At 38.9% G+C, this 7,061-nt stretch overlaps 1 long non-coding RNA gene across 1 annotated transcript; it reads right to left on the reverse strand.

The window, feature by feature from the left end:
• Positions 1-499: 499 nt before the first annotated feature.
• LOC142182023 (uncharacterized) lies at positions 500-6,780 on the reverse strand. The gene is made up of 2 exons (XR_012710904.1): positions 6,097-6,780; positions 500-899 (listed from the first exon to the last, which is right to left on the reverse strand). It is a non-coding gene; the product is annotated as an uncharacterized LOC142182023 (long non-coding RNA).
• Positions 6,781-7,061: the final 281 nt, after the last annotated feature.

The raw sequence follows: 7,061 nt of genomic DNA on the forward strand, positions 1-7,061 counted from the left end.
ACAATTTTCGCCCCAGTTTCTTGCTTGGGGACTTTTGGATTTTTGTTTTGGTATGACTGAACCTCAGAGAGGCTGCCTACGTACCCTTTCGGGATCAAGTCAAACGTAGTTCACGTCATAGAAACTACGTTGTTGCGATTTTCTTTCTCTCTCTTTCTTTTTTTTTTGTTTTTTTTCTTTTTCTTTTCTTTTCTTCATTTTCTTTTTTTTCTTTTTCCTTTCTTTTCTTCATTTTTCTTTTTCTTTCTTCTCTTTCTTTTCTTTCTTTTCTTTTCTTTTCTTTCCTTTTCTTCCCTTTTTTTCTTCTTTCCCTTTCTTCCTTTCTTTCTCCTTTTCCTTTATTCCTTTTCCCTTTTTTTTCCTTTTCTTTTTCCTTCTTTTTCCATTTACGTATCTCCGGCACTTGCATTTCTTTAATTGTGCCGTTGATTCCGAAAGAGGGGTATGAAAGAAAACAAATAAGGCTCAAAGAGGTTGACAAAAGGGTAAAGTGTTTAGATAGCAGAACAAAACGCCTTCGTCATTTCAAACTTCAAAATATGTCAAATACAAACAAGTACAATCAGAATAAAGAAACCATACACGTCATCTCTTGACCGCATCGAAATTGACGGCCATTTCCACACATTTTCCTTCTACATCTGTCAGATATAATGTGCCATTCGACAACACTCTTACTATTATTACCACGACCGACCCCCTGTCAATTTGGCCAACTTGCTTTTACGGGGATTTTTATGTTTTACTTTCCCCAGTTTCACATGGTTCGGGCGTCAAACAATCTCAAAATGTCCCAATCTGTTCTCATTTCCTCAAGTGTCCTTATCGTTTTCAAACTGGTCTCATTGCTTCGCCAATTTTGAAGATCAGACTGAGAATTATGCGTGCATGTCATGTCACTAAAACCGGCAAAAGGCAAAACAAAAAGTTAGAAAAGAACTAAACAAAGAAAATGATTGGGAGTAACAACAGATCGGAATTTGCATTAGACAAACGATGAAATAGTTCGAATAACAAAACAAAAACAAAACAAACTAGATTGCAACCCTAGAATGAACTGAAACAAACCTAGACAACCCTAGACAAACCACTACGACTAAACAAGCTAGACAAAAATGAAAGGATAGGAGGGTTTGAACACAAGACAATATCCGGATTACAACCCTGCAAATAATCCGGACAACAGAAATGACAGCCAAATGGACCACCAAAGCTCCTCCCCAGCTGACTTAGGAATGGAGCGTCTTTCCAATTACAAGCACAACATCTTAGCCACTAAGCTTCGCATCCATATTGCCATGACCACTATCTGCTTCAGTATCTTCAACTTCAGTCAACAAGTTCCCAAGAGTATTCTCATACCTCATGTCACCGGGCATCATCCCCACCAAGTGTGCCTCCTCATGTAAGAGATGCAGCGTGATATTCTGGTTGCCACTGTCTTGAATCAAATTTTCCTGGATCATCCTTTCTATTTCTGTTTTCAAATCCCGACAATTTTCCACATTGTGCCCCAGAGCATTGGAGTGGTATTCACACCTTTTAGATGAGTCAAAGCTTCTCGTACGTCGGTCCACCTGATTTGGAGGAATGGGTGCAATCATGTCATGTTGTTTTAACTTCTCAAATAAGCTTGCATAGGACTCTCCTATTGGTGTAAAACTATCTTTCAAATTTTGTTCCCTTCTATACCCCTGGCTTGGATGTGGGTTACAAAGTAATTGAAAATTTTGTGGAGGCTGGTGGAGATTTTGTGATACCCGTGCTCGCTTTCTTGGGTGATTTGGTGGCGGGTGTGAGGGGTTCGGAGGTGGATAGTAATGCTTAGGGGGGTCATGGAAAACCTGATGAGGCTGCACATACTTTCGAGATGTTCTCCTAGGACCTCTTCTCGACCATGATATCACCATGATTTCTTCATCCCTCTCATTCGTGTTACCAGATTCAATTTGGACAGCTTGAGCTGCAGCTTTGAGAGTTGTTTGGCTTATAATTCTGCCTGTCTTAAGACCGTTCTCCACCATTTCACCCATTTTGATTGCTTTCGGGAATGATTTACCCACTGCAGATGTCATGTATTGAAAATAATCTGGCTCTTGAGCCTATAGAAAGACAGTGATTAACTCGTGGTCATCCATGGGTGGCTTAGCTCTAGCTGCCTTCTCTCTCCATTTGATGGCATATTCCGTGAAACTTTCAGTTGGTTTCTTTTTTAGGTTAGAAAGGGAAATGCGGTCTGGGGCGATGTCGATGTTATATTGAAATTGTTTGACAAAGGCTCGTGCCATGTTATCCCAGACGTACCAGCAAGATATGTCCTGATCCAAAAACCATTCAGATGCTACTCCTGTGAGGTTTTCCCCAAAATAAGCTATAAGCAATTCCTCATTTCTTCCCACACCTCTCAATTGGTTGCAATACCTTTTCAGGTGGGCTATGGGGTCTCCATGTCCATTGTACTTTTCAAATTTGAGAACCTTGAAACCAGGCGGCAAGTGGACATCGGGGAACATGCATAGATCTCTAAAGGCAACGCTCTTTTGACCTGCCATTGCTTGCGTGTTTTTCAACCGTTGTTCTAATCTTTTCACTCTTTGGGTTATTTCTTCCTGTACTCTCTTTCGGTAAGGCTTCTCGATGTTTACAGGAAGCTCAAACGAGTACGAGTGGTACTCGGGATAGTGGTACTGTTCTTGATGTGTAGCAAATTGTGACTCGTGACAAGGCTGTCCTTGGCCATTGGCCCAGGCTTGACGCATTTTGGTCATTTATTGTTTCAGTGTTCTATTTTCCTCAACCACAGTAGACCCTTGTTGAACCCTCTGACCCTGAGTCTCTTGAGCACTCGTAACAGCTTCGATGTCAGTTATCATTTTCCTTGGATCTTGTGTTTCCAGCTTACCACAACCGACCACCTCAACTTTCTTTACAATTCAAAACAAAACATGTTAGAATGGATTGGGTCGGTCCTCATTATTCACAACATCTTTTCCCATTTTTTCAATTCTTCTTTTCTATTTTTCACTTTTCATTTTTTTTTGGTTGCGGTCGAATCTTATGGAGATTGCCTACGTATCATTACCCCGCATGAATCAGACCATGCGTAGTTCTTGCAAATAAAAGGTAAACGACAATAAAACATTTTTTTGGAATTTCCCATTTTCATAATAACAACAAAACTAACCAACTTAATGATGAAATACAGACTCGAAAATCAAACGACCCATATACTCTAATCAAAAGAAATACAAACCCCAAAATGACAGATTCCTTCCCCTATATGCCAATTTTGACCCAAAATCTGAACAGTGTTCATTTGACCACTGTCTCTTTTTCTTTTTTTTTTTAAATTAAATAAATGACCCGGTATTGCAAACACGGCCTTCCTGCGCCTCGGGGGCGAAGATTTTAAGGCTGTGAGGGTCAAAAATCAAAATACGACCAAAGGTGGCTGTTTATGCAAAGTCAGCCTTCCGGCGTCCCGTTTGGGAACATTTGGCTATTTTTGACAAAAACGGCATCACCTGGTTTATTTGTGACAAAAATTAAAATTTTGATATTTTTTGGTTATTTTTGCAAAGGGGAGGTTGGACCCGATGAGGGTTGCCTACGTATCTCACGCCCTGTGAGAATCAAACCATGCGTAGTTCGGGCAACTTAACCGAACTATTTTAAAACATGACTCTTTTACATTTTTATTTTTGGCATTTCATAAGCGAATAAAAACTATTTTTAGAAACAAGACTCTCTTTTTCTTTTTCTTTTCAACAAATAAAACAGCCTATTTTTCCAAGCTAAAAATAACAGACTCTTTTTTTTTTTTCATTTTCCACAGATAATAAAACAACCTATTTTCCAAACTAAAATAAAAGACTTTTTTTTTCCTTTCCTTTTTCAACAAATAATGAAACAACTTATGTTTTTCAAACTAGAACAAAAACTTTTCTTATCCTTTTCTTTATCAACAACCAACTTTCCAAAAATAAAAGACTCTTTTTCTATTTTCTTTGCTTTTTTTTTAGTAAAACAAAATAAAACATTTTCTTTTTTTTTCAAAATTTCGGCAGAGTTTCGCCAGTAATTGGTCATTGATTTTTTTATTTCTAAGATAATCAATTTACTCCCTAACTGATATTTCTCTTCTTTTTTTTTAACCTTTTCTCTTTTTTTTTTTAACAATTTTCCAACATTCCCGAGATTCAGAAACCGGTCAACATGCAGGTTCGCAACAAATATATGTACAGAGCAAGTAGGATGCATCAGGATGGTCTTTTCATTTTAAGGTTGCTAGTCCTAGACGGGCCTAACCCCTGTGTTGAGTCCCCTAAGTCAAATGCAACGTGATGCAAATAAGCGTTCCTACTAGGGATCCGGCATGAAGTCATGTTATTCTATGTTCAAAACCTGGGTCAGTGTTCTAGACTGTGTACCCGAGCGGACAACTCGAGTCGAGGAGGGGGCAACTTACCGGGAACCAAAAGGCCATCCGGCTTCGTAACTTATCCGGCCTCTTTCTTATTTCAAGGTATGACACTAATAGAATAGGGAGTCTCAACCAGTAAGCACATCCCCGGAGGTGAAGAGAAAAGGGTGTCGGCACAGTTAATATACAGTTCAGATAATATCAAAGCGGTAACATTCGGCATATTCAGCATAAATCATGTAGGAAAATCAGATACAATTAAATACAACAATTTATCTAAGCTCGAATTCTGAACCCTGAACCAGAGATTCTGGGTTATGTCCCCAGCAGAGTCGCCAGAGCTGTCACACCTCCTTTTTCTACCTACACCCCGCAAAGGGCGTAAAGGAGTTTTTCCAATTAAAGGACAATTGGAACGAGATTTAATTATTAATATTCAGAGTCGCCACTTGAGAGATTAATGGTGTCCCAAGTCACCGGTTGAATCCCGAACCAAGGAAATTTATGACTCTGTTCACAGTCCGCGAACCAGAAATCCGAGTAAGGAATTCTGTTAACCTGGGAGAAGGTGTTAGGCATTCCCAGGTTCCGTGGTTCTAGCACGGTCGCTTAACTGTTGCATTTGATTTTATCTGATCTTTATACCTGCTAGCTTATGTGCCTTCTATTCGTAAGCCGCTTTTTATCACTATTTATTTTAAAAGAATTGCGACGTCGTGAAAACACGTTTCAAACCACGTCACAATCAATGCACCCATGGTCGTCAACACATTTCGACTTCGTCGAGATTTGGATTTGGGTCGCATCAATGCGCACCCGAGTTTAAAGAAGTAATTTAATTAAATCGCGCCTAAAGGTTCTCACGTAATATTATTCTGGGGAAGACCGTGGAGTTCGCTAAATAGCCATCCCAAATTCTAATCATTTTTAATAATCATTTATTGAGGGCCCCACATTTATTTATTTTTGTTCGGTGAGGCTTGTCTCATTTTATGAACCTATTTTTTTCGATCATTATTTATTTTATAAGAATTACGACGTCGTGAAAACGCGTTTCGAACCACGTCGCAATCAATGCACCCGTGATTGTCAACACATTTCGACTTTGTCGAGATTTGGATTTGGGTCACATAAATGCGCACCCGAGTTTAGGAAAATAAATTATTAAAATAGTGCGCCTAAAGCAACTACGCGTTAAGAATTATTTTTCCAAAACTAGTTTTCCACGACCCTCGACCAATGACTCTGCTTCGATTCAACCCCGTCATCACATAATCCGTTGACAAAACTTCTTATAGCATATTAGACTTATACTCACGCCTTTTTATTCCATATTTTCAAGTTCATAAGACAAACCCATCTGAAATAAGTTTATGCAAATCACTAAAGCAAAATAACAAAATACTAACAGAGATAGGAACCATTTGGATCTACCTATTTGTGACACAAAGGAGGAAAAGTAATTTATGGCTATTGACAGTTGATAATGACATAAGTTAAATTTGCATTCTATCCTTCACAGAACAAACAAAGCAATGTTCACCAAACACAACTAATGGAAAATCAACAAAACTAATAAGATATCATGCTTTCAAACGCAAGAGAGAACAAAATAACGCCCATAAATGAAATCAACGAAATAATAGTAACGAAAGAGAGAGAGACTAAAAGACCTTTATTGCTAAAATTTCCAGCAGCTACAGTGAAGAAGAAGCTTGCAAACAGCAAAAGTTCAAGACCAGCACCTAACTGGAACCTCAACGACGGAACTCTAACGTGACTTCACTTCGGCGTTGACTTTTGACGGTATTCTTGGGGCTGATTTTAGGTGCTTTGAAGCTGGATTTTTGGGTATTTTTGAGTGAGTTTATGGTTGGGTTTGGGGTGGATTCATCATAGAATTTGGGATTGTTTTTAAGGGGAAAAATTGCTGGAATTTTGGCATGGTTTTGCTGCGTTTTTGAAGGGAAAAGAAACTGATTTTTGGCTGATTTCGTGGCTATTTCGAGGGTGCGAACTAGCAGCATTCCTTTGGTTGTTTTGGGGGCTGTTATGGCCGCAATTTTGCTGCTCCTTTGGACTAGTTTTCACTGGGTTTTGCTTCTCCTTTTTGACTGAAGTTTGCTGCATTTTTGGGCTCATTTTTGGTCATTGTTTTTGTATCATTTTCAGTTGAATTTCATGCCATTTGGGGAAGAAGAAAGAGGATATTTTGGTAGTTGTTTGGGGCTGCAATTGAAGTGGTGTCCAGGGGTGTACTTTGGAGGTTTTGGTCGAAGAGGGAAGCTAGCAGAAGAAGAGACTCCAAAAAGAAATTCATTCCCCTGTATCTATCCCCCTCCCCCAATTGTGAAGAGATCGATCCCCCCCTCTGTAAAGTAAAAGAATAGAATAGGATATATATATATAAAGAAAAGGAAAGGTTCTTCCCACTCTCCAAAACGTTATCCGATGAGAGAGGAAAAGGGGATTCTTGTGCATGTGAGGATGGGTCCCATAACCAAAGTGCATGTGATTTTGAATTGCCCAAAACCAAAATCTGTTATGCCATGTGCTAGTTTGTTAAGTAAGATAGAGAGGAATCTTTGCCAAATGACAATTTTTAATTCTTTCTTTCTTCTTTTTTTTTTGGAGTATT

Source organism: Nicotiana tabacum, chromosome 6 (assembly GCF_000715075.1).
Source record: "Nicotiana tabacum cultivar K326 chromosome 6, ASM71507v2, whole genome shotgun sequence".
In the NCBI taxonomy this organism is placed as follows: domain Eukaryota; kingdom Viridiplantae; phylum Streptophyta; class Magnoliopsida; order Solanales; family Solanaceae; genus Nicotiana; species Nicotiana tabacum.